Genomic DNA, 13,604 nt, shown 5'->3' with positions numbered 1-13,604 from the left:
AAAATTAATTCTGAAATACATATTTGCAATCAACAAACAACACCCAAAGATAAAACAGAAGAATGAAGAACAGTGCGAAATGCAGGATAATAGGGAATACGAAATAATCATACTACAGAGGTATCTCCGACGAATCTTCTCTTGTCCCCGGGAAACCTGAAAAATTCCACCCTTACGTTTAAAGATGGTAGTGAAAGGAGTAGAGATCAAATGTAAAAAACGAGAAGAAGAAAATTACCTCTTAATGAACAATGTTGTTCAATGGAATTAAAATAGACAACGGAACATCAACATTAGAAAAAAGCAAAGAAATCAATATATTGAAAATTAAATTTCCTACTACACACATATATTCGACATATAACACCCAAACATAAAAGACAAAATTAAAGTACAACGAGAAATTTGAGAGAATAGGGAATACGGAGGAAACTTACCCAGGACCTATTTCCAATCAAACTTCTCTTGTCCCCGATACACCTTGAAATTCCACTCTTACGCCTATAGAAGGTATAGAAAAGAGCAGAGATCAAATGTAACAACGAGAATCAGAAAATTACAACTTATGGCACAATCTCATTAAAAGCAAATAATATTATTCTGATACGAAACAAAAGAAACGAACATTACAAAACGCAACATGAAGTTCAGAAACGAATAAAAAAATCAAAGGATTGAAAATTAATTCTCTAATACATACTTGCAGTCAACAAACAACTCCCAAAGATAAAACAGAAGAATGAAGAACAGTGCGAAATGGAGGATAATAGGGAATACGAAATAAACATACTACAGAAGTATCTCCGACGAATCTTCTCTTGTCCCCGGGAAACCTGAAAAATTCCACTCTTACGTTTAAAGATGGTAGTGAAAGGAGTTGAGATCAAATGTAAAAAACAAGAAGAAGAAAATTACCTCTTAATGAACAATGTCGTTCAATGGAATTAAAATAGAAAACAGAACATCAACATTAGAAGAAACCAAAGAAATCAATATATTGAAAATTAATTTTCCTACTACACACATACATTCGACATATAACACCCAAACATACAAGAGAAAATTAAAGTACAACGAGAAATTCTAGAGAATAGGGAATACGGAGAAAACATACCCAAGACCTATTTCCAATCAAACTTCTCGTCCCCGATAAACCTTGAAATTCCACTCTTACGCCTATAGAAGGTATAAAAAAGAGTAGAGATCAAATTTAAGAACGAGAATCAGAAAATTACAACTTATGGCACAATCTCATTAAAAGCAAATAATATTATTCTGATACGAAACAAAAGAAACGAGCATTACAAAACGCAACATGAAGCTCAGAAACCAATAAAAAAATCAAAGGATTGAAAATTAATTCTCTAATACATATTTGCAATCAACAAACAACACCCAAAGATAAAACAGAAGAATGAAGAACAGTGCGAAATGGAGGATCATAGGGAAGACGAAAAAAACATATTACAGTGGTATCTCCGACGAAGCTTCTCTTTAACCCGGGAAACCTGAAAAATTTCACCCCTACATTTATAGATGGTAGTGCAAGGAGTAAAGATTAAATGTAAAAACGAGAAGAAGAAAATTACCTCTTAAGGAACAATGTCGTTCAATGGAATTAAAATTATTTTCACACGAAACTAAAGAAATTTCTAATAGACAACGAAACATCAACATCACAAGAAAACAAAGAAATGAACATATTGAAAATTAATTTGCCTAGTACGCATATACATTCGACATATAACACCAAACATACAAGAGAAAATTAAAGAACAACGAGAATTTTGAGAGAATAGGTAATACAGAGTTAACTTTCCTAGCACCTATTTCCAATCAAACTTCTCTTGTCCCCGGTAAACCTTGAAATTCCACTCTTACGCCTATAGAAGGTAGAGAAAAGAGCAGAGATCAAATGCAACAACGAGAATCAGAAAATTACAACTTAAGACACAATCTCATTAAAAGCAAATAATATTATTCTGATACGAAACAAAAGAAACAAGCATTACAAAACGCAACATGAAGCTCAGAAATCAACAAATAAATCAATGGATTGAAAATTGATTCTCTAATACATATTTGCAGTCAACAAACAACACCCAAAGATAAAACAGAAGAATGAAGAACAGTGCGAAATGGAGGATAATAGGGAATCTGATTTAACCGTTTACATGGGCAAAACCAAAACCTGGTTTGCTTGTAGCTCAAGAGACCCATGTTCGAGGATCTTATTGCCAGTGGCCGGTACTTGGCTTGCTTCATTTAACAGTTTACATGGGCAAAACCAAAACCTGGTGCAATTTTCCAGTCCACAGGTGGCTGTTTCATCTTCAATTTTTCACTTGCTGATGCCAATACAGTAGCAGTATCGTGACTTCAACCATTTCAAGTTTTAGTAAGACTTTATTTTGAAACCTCAGATTTGAGATTCTGAAATACTCGCGCTCCAAAACCCATGGCGGACAAATACAGCTTCAACTTGCGTTGCCTCTCACCTGCTCTTTTTCCTCTGTTTTCTCAATACCTCCGTCTTTCTATTTTCTTCTCCACCTTATGAAACTGAAGGTGATACTTTTGCCTGTATCGTCTCGAAAGGAACATCAATCCTAATAAATGCGATTTTAAGAATCGACTCCTGTTTGGAGCTTTGCAATCTGCTGGTTGTCAAGAAAGTGTCCAGTGGACTGCTCTGCTTCATTCTCTAAATCCAACTTAGACACCACCACCCGTTTCAATCTTTGAGGTCCAATTTCATATCTGAAGGTAGAACTTACTATTCTTACGGCAATCGAGAACGTAAATTCTGCAAGTTCTGGGGAGTCATCTCAGTTTCAACAAATTGCAAGTGTTCATTCTGTGCTTGAGTCTGAAATTGCTCCAATGAAATCAATTCACATTCACCCCTCCTTTCCATCTTTAAATTCCAAATTTTTAAACCACCATTACACCAATAACTATTGTCCAAATAAAATATAAACAACCTTAACCTAACAGAAGAGCACCAATCAAAAGCTCAATCTTCCGTCAACACCTCCAAATCTTTTTCACTTTCATCAAATATTTTGACCTATAATTATTAAGTGACGATTAAAACTCTAGAATATTTAAATTTAAATAATTAAATTTTTAATAATCTTCACTCTCAATATAATGGAAGTTAGATAATAAGATACATTTAAGATGTGGGTATAACAACTATAGTAACCAATAACCAATAAAATAGGCAGTACCAAGACAAACAATTCACAAATGTTGAAGATTTTTCACTAAAGTGAGAGACTAGGGAATATTTTGACTCAATTTGTAGCATGGCAAATTTTTGCATTCATAGAAAATAAAATCACAAATAAAATTAAATAAATCATTAATAATGCTAATAAAAACTAATAATCAAGCATCTCATATATCAATGGAATTAGAGGGTAACCTATAAGGACTTTCACCTTGATTGTCATTAGAGCTTACATTCCCAATACAAAGCATAAATTGAAAAAATAATAAGTGAATAAAACTCGCATAATTTTACATAAACCTAAATTTAAATCGACATAACTCATACAGTTGCTTCAAATAATAGAGATTATGGAGCTGGCCTTCAAGATGTGCACCACATATCATCCAAATTGTGCACATAGTTAAAAAGGACCTATGTTGCATTACATGAAAATCATGGTTCACCTAGAACATAAAGGAGGGAATTATTTTGAAATCTTAATCTATGGATCCCCAACATTTGATCTCCACTTCTCCAGCTGTAGTGGGTGGTTCAGGTCCTTGTACAAGTCTTGAAAAGTTGCCAAGGCAGAAAGTAAAAAGGAGGGAATTATTTTGAAATCTTAATCTATGGTCAGGATCCGATGGCCCCACTTAATTATTTAAATTAGCTCTATTATGATTATAGGCCATTAATCAGTCATTTTTATTTTTGATACAATATAGAACCTGATCACTTTTGGGCATTCATCCATTTTTGGTGGATTCATTATAGTTGCCCAAGATATTATGTTAGCTCCATTCGTATTGTACAATTGCCTAAAATATTTGAGTAGTAACTAATTTGGAGTCAAGAACGAATCATTATATATTTCCCTCTAAAAACCATAGAAAGCATAGAGCAATATTTCACTAGCAAAGAAAATTGAGGAAAAGAAAGAGGGAAAGAAAAGTCGATTCTCAACCATGTAATCTATGTCCTCTTGTTTTGGATAAATAAAAAACTAAACTCAACCAAACGTTAGGTCCAATTAGGTGGTTTTGCTTCTTAAGATCCCATAAATTTTCTTGGAGACCAAACAATTGGAATGAAGCATTACAATAACTAGTAATCACCATTTAGTTCAAATTATATCAATTTTCTAGAGAAAATTTTGAAAAAACAATGATAAGTAAAAAATCAACACTAAAAGTACTCGTACCAATTTCTTGATCTATAAAAGCAAAAGTTGGTTGAATAATTTTTTGTTAACGATCAAGAATCAATCTCCTAAACAACAAGAAGAAAAAAAAAAATCAAATGATGACAAAAAAATCAAGGAAAAAAAAATGGAGCTATAGTCTCGTGGATATATAATAGTGAAAGCTTGCAAAGTGAGGAATGACAAGAACACGATTACAATGAGAAATAACCGCAAGTGTCGTTTTGTCATTTCAAGAAGCAGAGCAGTCTGCGATCTAAAGCAGAGGAACATGAGCATATTTTTTTCTTAGATACATGCAAAGAGAACAATCAAAACTAAAGAACATAGAGATATCACGAACAAAACATACAACAACAGTTGTTTGGTTGCCGAGAAAACCCATGGAAAGGAAAGGAAAGGAAAATCTTGAAAAAAAAAATGTATATGAAAAACCAATTAAATCTAAACAAGACAAAGATATCACGAAGATAATATATAATAGCAGTTATTCAATGAATATCAAATTTCAAAAGGTCATAGGAAAGAAACGGATCATGAAAGGTAACAACGGATACATGAACAAACAAAATGGGAGTGCAAGTGTACCTGAGCAACGAGTAATATACCTTTGTAGACGCTCAATATAATTTCAGATCTGCTTTTCACAAGAGGTTCACCCAAGGCTTTAGGCCTTGCTTCTTTAATAGAAACTTTTTCTTTAGAAGCCCCACTGTTTGTACTGCCAATGCTCTTACCATTAGAAGCCAGCTCATCATCAATGCAACCAGTGGTTTCAATATCAGAGGGCCCTCTATCAGCTTCAGTTGAAGAAATATTACTTGCATAATCCATTTCAAGAGTCCAAGATGTCATGACATGCTCTGCAGCTGAATCCCAATCAATCACCATGTAAAGGTCATCCGACTCTTGAGCAGGAAAAAACTTCAAGCCTTTCCTGTGAAATTCTGGCGTGTCACTTTGAGGTTGAGTAACTCCTGCAATGTCTGCAACCATGCTTATGTCAGTCCCAAAGTGAGAATTTGATTGATCATCGACTATTGACTGAGGTTGAATCATAAAAGAATCATCAACTAGAATGCTTTTCTTATTCTTCTCAGAGTGGAAAGAATCACCATCAAACATTTTGATGCCCATGCTTTTGTCAAACATTTTGATGCCCATGCTTTTGTCCCAATTGACTGGATCTCCAACCGGTCCACTCATATACTCAGCAACTAAAACAACAAGGTTTTGCACCAAATAACTACCTACAAAGACTTGAGGTTCTGATCTTGACTAGACAGCCATGGCCAGGGCCTCCTGTTCAAAGTTTTAACAGGTTAGCATCAGCAGCTCTATTGACCAAACCTGCTGCAATCAGGTAATGGTGTTCCTTGTAGATCGACAGCGAAAGGCATCCTTTGGTGAAGTTTGTAATCACCACCAATGTATGTCACAATTGAGCTACCAGCATCTGGGTGGGGCCGGCTCCTTTAACTCATTCACTACTATGTGCTTGTGTGTGACCGGCTTCTACCTGTCTGAGTAAATATTGCTGTGTCAATTCCACTCATCCTTCCCTTAGAATCCAGGAGAGGATCTCTGCTGTTCCCAGGATTTATGGCTGCATCTGTTTGAATTCATCCACCAATTAGGACTCCGGTTTGGCTGAAAATATCTTAATTCCATCTCCAACTTCTTGATGATATCTTTTGAAGAGTATGGCAGGTCTCCATGAAACATAGCGATTGATTCACCTGCATTGCAAGGCTCTTATAAGCAGTCAGCCAGTGTATTTCTTCTTCCCAACTTGGTTTTGGTTTGAAATGGGAGGGTGTGATCTTGTTCCAGCCCCACCACTATCATCCTTGGATGTGATATTAATCTGTCTTCCACACAAGCCACGATTTCTGACAAAGGAGTTCCCAGAATCTGATGGTATTGGCCCACATTTTCACCATAATTATGGTGCCTGGAGGGATGAAAGAGGACATGCAGTTTGGACGCACAGAATGTCACCAAATGTTGACATGGCAGCAGTAGACTTGTCCTTGAATTTGCTCGCTTGTACATCCATCCATATAGATCCCTGTTTCAGCATGTTTTCTCAAGGAGTAAATTCGCTTCCATGAATAAGTCATTCATGCAGTAAACTTTGAGCACAACATGTGATATTAGAACTTTCATCTCCTTCTTTGATGCCACAAATTCAAGTAAGCACAAGCTATGAGATCACCAGTAATAGCGATGGGATCTGGTCTCACCGACAGATTCAGAGTTTCATTAGGATTGCAACCATCAGAAGGTGATTGCATGATCCAGAACATCCTCAAAGCTCTGTAACATAGCCCAGATTTCCTAACTTCAGCACCTGAGAAAGAATATCTAGATCAATAGCTTCAACGATTTCTGGTTTCCATGCTTTAGTATACCATTGGAAACAGATTTTTCCAACCTTCAAGCTGCTTCTAGAAGTTGGGCCTGCTGAAATTACTCCATGTGCCTCTCACTGCCAGTAAAGTGTTCGGCCAACTTCTTGCATACAGATACCTTTTGAATTTGTGGCATACAAGATGAGTAGCTTTGCTCGCTACCAATGGCTTAGAAAACTGTGCACTCATCAAGCCAACCATTGTCATGACATCATCTCTGTCTTGCCCATGCAGACAAAAACTTTAAAGCTTTCTTGTTGAGGGCTAAATGGGCATGCTACGTAATTGATGAAAATGAGAAGAGCATTTCAAACCCATCATGATGAATGGCATGAAAACGAATGCATTTCATGATACTCTGCACATCTGGACTATCAAAGGATGGAAGATCTCAAGACTCAGAAATGATGAAACTTGAAAGAAAGACCAATACCAACTGAGTAAAACAAACCTACAGCCAGAGAAACAAAAGCAAACCAGGTGGATGATGCATGGTCTTCAAGGTTGTAAGGGAACTCAACAAAAGTAGCTATTGCTTCAATCATCTTTTCAACCCAGTCCATTTGATCCAATGCATTCTTTGTCAAACACTAAACTCAAATGAGTGCTCTTGAATCCAACCAAGAGTTCATGATAGAAGTGCATGGTATGAGTAAGTCTTGCTTGCGAGAGCAGGCCCAAAGCTAATGCAACATGAGATCTCACTTTTGGTTCCCTGCCCAATGCAGTTGGCTTGCATGATGTCTAAGATGCCCTGACCTTTCGTAGAAATTTCATCCTTACAGCACTTATTAAATTTGGCACCAATTGATAATGAAACAGCACTGTCAAAATTAGTGATGCCACTTCCCTTAACAGATGGAGCAGAACATGGTATGGTTTTCTCCCATGTAAGTTTCAGAACCATAAGCTCCTTTCACCCTGTGTTTTAATAATGCTACCTTGGGCGAAGGATAAGACATGAGACCATTTTCAATGCCAATCATTCAGATGACAACCTGCTACTTTTTGGAGCTGGTGCTTCTGATAGAATCTCCTTTGACAAACCAACATTGGACACATCATTTTGAATTGCAGCAGCAGAAATATCAGAACCATTTAAACTTTTCTCAACTGGTCCGTTTTGAATGGTTTCCTTTTGTTTTCTTTGCTAGGGCAGTTGCAACCAAGTTCTGTATCTGGACAGCCTGATTGTCGTACCTTCTCACCAACATTTGGAACATCCTTCATACTCAAAAGCAGAACTGTGAAAATCTGATGACAGTATGCATGAGTAATTAGGTGTCTCCAGTACTACTGTCAGGCTCCATTGCCTCCTCACTAGTCCCATAAAAGTTTCCCAATTTCTGGGATCCAGAATGTTTATTCTGTTTGCCTCGACCAGGATTTTCATGTATATCAGGTATGTTGTCCTCACTTTCAACAGAATCATCTCCTGCAAAATTGAATGTTTTTCCTGCCTGAAAATTTTAATGGAACTCCCTCCTCTGCCGACACACCCAATCTTGTCAAATGGGTGGAAAACTCTTATAATTAACTCCTCGGATCGTGATGCTCCATGACCAGAAACCATAGGAAGGTTAGATGAATAAACTGGCCATGTACTGCCCATATCCAAATAACCCTGAAATGTTGGTACATGTATAGCTGCTAAGAAAATGGTGGCTGCATCTAGTAGTTTTGCCTCACAAAGTGTGGCCGATGTCTTTTGCAATGCACTAGCTGCAACGTGCCAAATCAGAGCTCTCCAGATGTTGTGTTCATTATCTTGGATGGTTACTGAATTAGTTACCTCAATAGTGTCGGATGGTTCAACAACAGCAAATTTTCCAACGGAACTTTGGGAATCATCTTCACCATGTCTAACAGATTCTGAAGTTTGTTTTATGTTTATCTGACCTGCTTCTGCTTTATTCTCGCTCAGAATGATGTTGACTTCTAAAGTTTTCTCTGAAGGATTGGATGGTTCTGTTGATCTTCATTATCACTATTATTAGATGAGTGACCAACTGAATCCCCCATCAAATACTGAGCATTTGGAGGCATAGGCAGATTAAAATTTTGAGGCAGCAATTCATGCAAATGAATTATCCTCCATGTCAGTATGTTGGACAGATGTGTGTACCCTTGGATTAAAACTCCATGAAGAAAATTGATCCACTGGGACCTTTTCTAGTAATACAGACTTTGGAGATGAGGATAAACTTGAATTGTTAGAAATTTGTTCAATTGCTGATTTGGGCTGCACAGCTGATGCAATGAGATCACCAAATCCCTGGTTAAACATCCTTTCTGGCTCCAGAGTTGATTAAGTAAAAGCATCAGAACTCTGGTCACCACCAAAAAAACCTAGATTATCAAGTGATCTTCCAGAAACAGAAATACTATGACCGTTAAAAGCAAGACACCCAGGAATTTTATAATTTCCAAGAGACTGGAGGTTCAAACTATTGGGCTCCATCTCCGAATCCAGTTCAATACCATTTTCATGCTCATCAAGTTTGAAGCGTTCATTTCCATTATAATGGAATTCTTCATATTTCTTCCACTGAAATTAGAGCTGTTAAGACCTCTGACAAAGTGGAATTGCATTCATCCACCCTTGCCCTTGCTGTCAAACGTTCAGGAAAAGGTTTGACAACCTTTGTTTCAGTAACCACATACCTCTCATTTTCAAGCAACCCAAACCCATTAGCTACTCTAGGAGGGACAACATAAAGCCTCTCTGGAAATGGTTTCAGTGCTCAACCAGGAACTTCATTCTGGGCTGTTAACATCAGGATGGGGACTCATGCATGGCTCCAGGACATTTGCTCCATTAGTTAAGAGTCTAGCAGCGTACCAGCATTGTAATGAATGAGAGCAGCAGTATGACACACATTACTTTCTGTTTGCTGAAGTCTGCTCAGACTCCCACCAACAGAAGATTGGCCATTTCAGACATTTCAAAAAATGCCCAACCTTGCAGAAATTCAGGGATTCTAGCAGAATAAGGAATCCGACTTCCACACATGTGAATGCGCCCTTCAAAGACACGCCCCCACCTAAAACCATCATTCACCATCAGCTGCAGTGTCTTCAGAACCAAAGGTGAATCCATCTGAATGCTAGAAGCTTTCACAGGTAAGTCAACCAGAGCACCATTGCCAGCAAGTGACTTTCAACTAGAACCTTCATCCACTTGGCTGGAAATGAGAGGATCAGAGCAAATGGTCTCCACATTATTTTTCAGGATTGAATTCTTTTCAATTGGTTGACTTGATTGCATCATGTTTTTAACAGAGCCAGAAGTTATCTCAGGCTCAAAAACAAGGACTACCAATGGAGGAGGGTCTTTGTTTTCTTGTCCTGCTGCGCAAGTGCCATCCATTGGTATGTATACTTAGCAATGGTAACACTAGACTGAACTGAAAATACAAAAAGACCAAATGCAGAATCCTTCGTCCTCTTCTTGTTTGAAATTTTCTCTCTAAGATCACATGCCCAGACATCACAGGAGCTCTACACCTTTGAGAATACCTTTACTTACAGAGTTTCCATCTTACTCAAAAACTCCTAAGGCTCTTTCCAATGAGATCACTGTCTCGTTCAAATTTCCTGCAGTAGATATGATAAGATCCAGCATATTATATGCTTCCTCTGGCAATGACACTTGGTAAAGCAAAATCAGCAGCTGAATTTGGGGTTCCCCATCAGATGGGACTTCAAAATATCTAAAATTCTAGCTGACACATCCATGGTAATCCAATCTCCACCACAAAGAAAGCCTTCCTCTACAATGCCGACCAGAGAACAGAGCTGAACCCCAATGAAGTACCAGTTCAAGATCAAGATTCACTAAATCATTTGGATTATCAGGCTCTGTAAGTCTGATATGTGCCACCATTCACGGAGCCTTGCCAAGCAACTGATTTTCATATTCAACTGCACTAACCTGAAAGTGGAAACGTGGATGGACTTAGTCTAGTTTTGTTTGTTTGTTCAGTTTAATAAGTCCATGAAGTGTTGATCTTTAGCTTTACTGCGGTAGCTGTGTTTTCCTAATTCTTAGCATTGTTTGTTGTTCTTTCAGGCATTGTGAGACTATTATGTACAGTGGGAAATATCTGGAAAGAGGTTAAGCAGTTAAAAGCCCAAATCTTCCCTCTTATTCTTCTCTATTAAATTCAAATGTATCAAAGTCCACATAAGACGCCGAATATCCTGAGAGTGCATAGAAGTTTCTGAGATGAACTATGATACATCGATGCAAGATAGGGGAAAACTCTACACCTACCTCAAGTACCACTGATGGTCAGAAAAACGCCAAGTCAAAGGAAGGGCCAGACTGGAATCCAGACTTAAAATTCAGGAGTGTAGGCAACCTACTAGGTTGTCCCTGTAGGCTTTAACCACCCCAACTGCGTTGTATCAAGTAAGACTGTTATTAACTGACCAAGAATCAAAGTTTGGAGTTGAAAATATGTTTAGAAATCAAATTGCAGGTAGACACTAAATGGGAAGATCATCCTGGCCTCCAGAAAATCTTGGAAGTTATAGAAATGCTACTAGAGGAGAGTGGCTTGGAGTCATCTAATTTGTTTGGGTTTGGTAGTGTGGTTGATTCAAATAATGATGGTTACTGGGGATAAAAAAAAGTTATGTCAGACTCCACAGTGATTAAGAATAGTGCATCTGAAGGTTTGGGGTTAAGGAAGTGCAGTGGAGCCCATTTTATGGTGGCTCAGTAGAGAATGAGAATAATGGGTGGTTTGGACCATGTCCAGATTGCCTTGCTGAGTTGGGAATCCATGTTGGAGATCTTCCAGAGAAGGTGGAAGATAATGAAACTCATTCGGAGAAATCGATTGTGGGTGCCAGAGCAGCAGATAATGCCTAAATGAAATGGCAAGCAATAGTAGGGACTCAAAAAGTGTGATCTCTAATTCATTACAGAGTAGGAATGCAGTCGACACTATGGTGGAAAAGGCAGAGGTGAGTTCTGAAGTTTGGGTTTCTGAAGGGAGTAGATCCACTGCAAATCAGATGATTGAGAAGCTGCATGATAAATCTGGGTATTTATTGGAGACTAAAGCCGTTTCTATGACAAGTGAGCAAGAGAATAACAGTCAAGAGCTAGAAATGGTTGGCCCTCTCTCAGACCACTTAGAAAAACTCCACCAAGACTCCACCCTCTCCTACTCACAGTTTCAGCACTCAAAACATTTTTCCAAGCCTCTCCCCTATTCTCTCTCAAAAACCTTAGAAACACACCCACCCCCCACAGCTTCTTTTTATTTGCTCCGGTTTTCCTCTGCTGGTTTTTCCGTCATGATCACAAAAATCCCTCTGCTAGTTTCTCTCCTCCTCTCCAACATTCCCACACACTCTCTCTCTAACAGTTCCCCCAACCTGCTCTCTCTGCTCTAACCAACTCCCACACTGCCAAAGGAGCCTCCTGCTCTCTTGGTTTTCTCTGTCTTTCTCTGAAATCTACCAACAGAATGGAGGGTCTACTGCCACGTGTCCCACAGGTGGTTCCAACTAGGGATAATGCCACTAAAATGGTTGCTTTGGATGTTCTTGGCAAGAAAAAAACGTGTCTTATAATCAGAAAAACATATAAAACGGGTTATGAGAAAGACTGCTATGAAGGAACCTACAAGTGGGAGATCAAACGAGAAGATCATATATAGACTCAGTAAAGTAGCTTGATGATAGATCCATGTGACAACATATCCAAATATGATTTTCAAGGCTTAGTAGTTAACTCAAGAAGATAAACCAACATCAAGAAAAAAAGTACCAACCATTTCTGCAAAAACCCCTGTCCAATGAGGCCAAAAGGTCCGTTTGGGTTCCAAGAAACCAAAGAAAAAGAAGAGAATGAAAATAAAATTTTACAGGGCCAAAAGATTGCATTAGGACCAGTCCAGAGATGGGATTCACCCTTTCTCGGCATCCAAACTAACTAAACTAAATTAAATCAACATTAGATCATCTGAACAGCAACGGAGCATAACCCAAGAAAAAAAAAACCCAGTTCAGTTGAAGGGTTTTTCTGTTGATGGTCATAATCGGTTTATCCCAGGCACCAATAAAAATAAAAAAAATAAAATTTCAAGAACTCATAATCGGTTTTTTCAACGAGAATTCATTCATTGAGAAAACAGAGTACATTTACAAGAAAAATGGGTGAAAATAAAACTTCAGAACTAGGTTTTCAACTTACCTGTGAGGAAGCTTTCAGAGAGAGAAAGACGTCGAGATCATTGAGAATGAGAGCTGAGTACTGCGATTCTTGAATGGGTTTTATAGATTGATGTTGGCAGCTCAGCTTACTCCCCACTTTTGAAGCCAACGGTGCTCTTGAACAAGAGCATGCTCCCACTTTTGAAGACGTCACGTGAGAGCTGCCTTCTTGAGCGAGTTCTGATGCCGTTAAGCCCACAATTATAATGAGTTTTATTAAATTATTTAAATAAAAAATGTATGTTTAGGATAGAAATTGTACTTTTTTTTAATTAGGTAAGGACACTGTCAATAAATCATTCCCCATAATATTTCAATGTTTTATTTATTCGTAAAAAAAATATTTATTTCTATTTTTTCACTTTTTTGTTTTATTTTATTTTATTTTTCTCGAATTTTTGTAATATATATTTTAAACTTGTAAACTTAGAATTTTTTTAGAAAATTTAAAAGAAAGTAAAAAAGAAAAGTATTACAAAAATGTAGCAAAAAAAACAGATTTTTTTCTATTACAATATATATATATATATATATATATATT

The 13,604-nt window shown here is 37.5% G+C and overlaps 1 long non-coding RNA gene across 1 annotated transcript; it reads right to left on the bottom strand.

The window, feature by feature from the left end:
* Positions 1-2,075: 2,075 nt before the first annotated feature.
* LOC109124206 (uncharacterized) lies at positions 2,076-13,222 on the bottom strand. Its single transcript, XR_009466824.1, has 3 exons — positions 13,044-13,222; positions 5,007-10,766; positions 2,076-3,070 (listed from the first exon to the last, which is right to left on the bottom strand). It is a non-coding gene; the product is annotated as an uncharacterized LOC109124206 (long non-coding RNA).
* Between the last annotated feature and the right edge of the window lie 382 nt (positions 13,223-13,604).

The sequence above is a fragment of the Vitis vinifera genome, chromosome 10, assembly GCF_030704535.1.
Source record: "Vitis vinifera cultivar Pinot Noir 40024 chromosome 10, ASM3070453v1".
In the NCBI taxonomy this organism is placed as follows: Eukaryota; Viridiplantae; Streptophyta; class Magnoliopsida; order Vitales; family Vitaceae; genus Vitis; species Vitis vinifera.
This window is presented reverse-complemented; position numbering and strand designations above follow the sequence as displayed.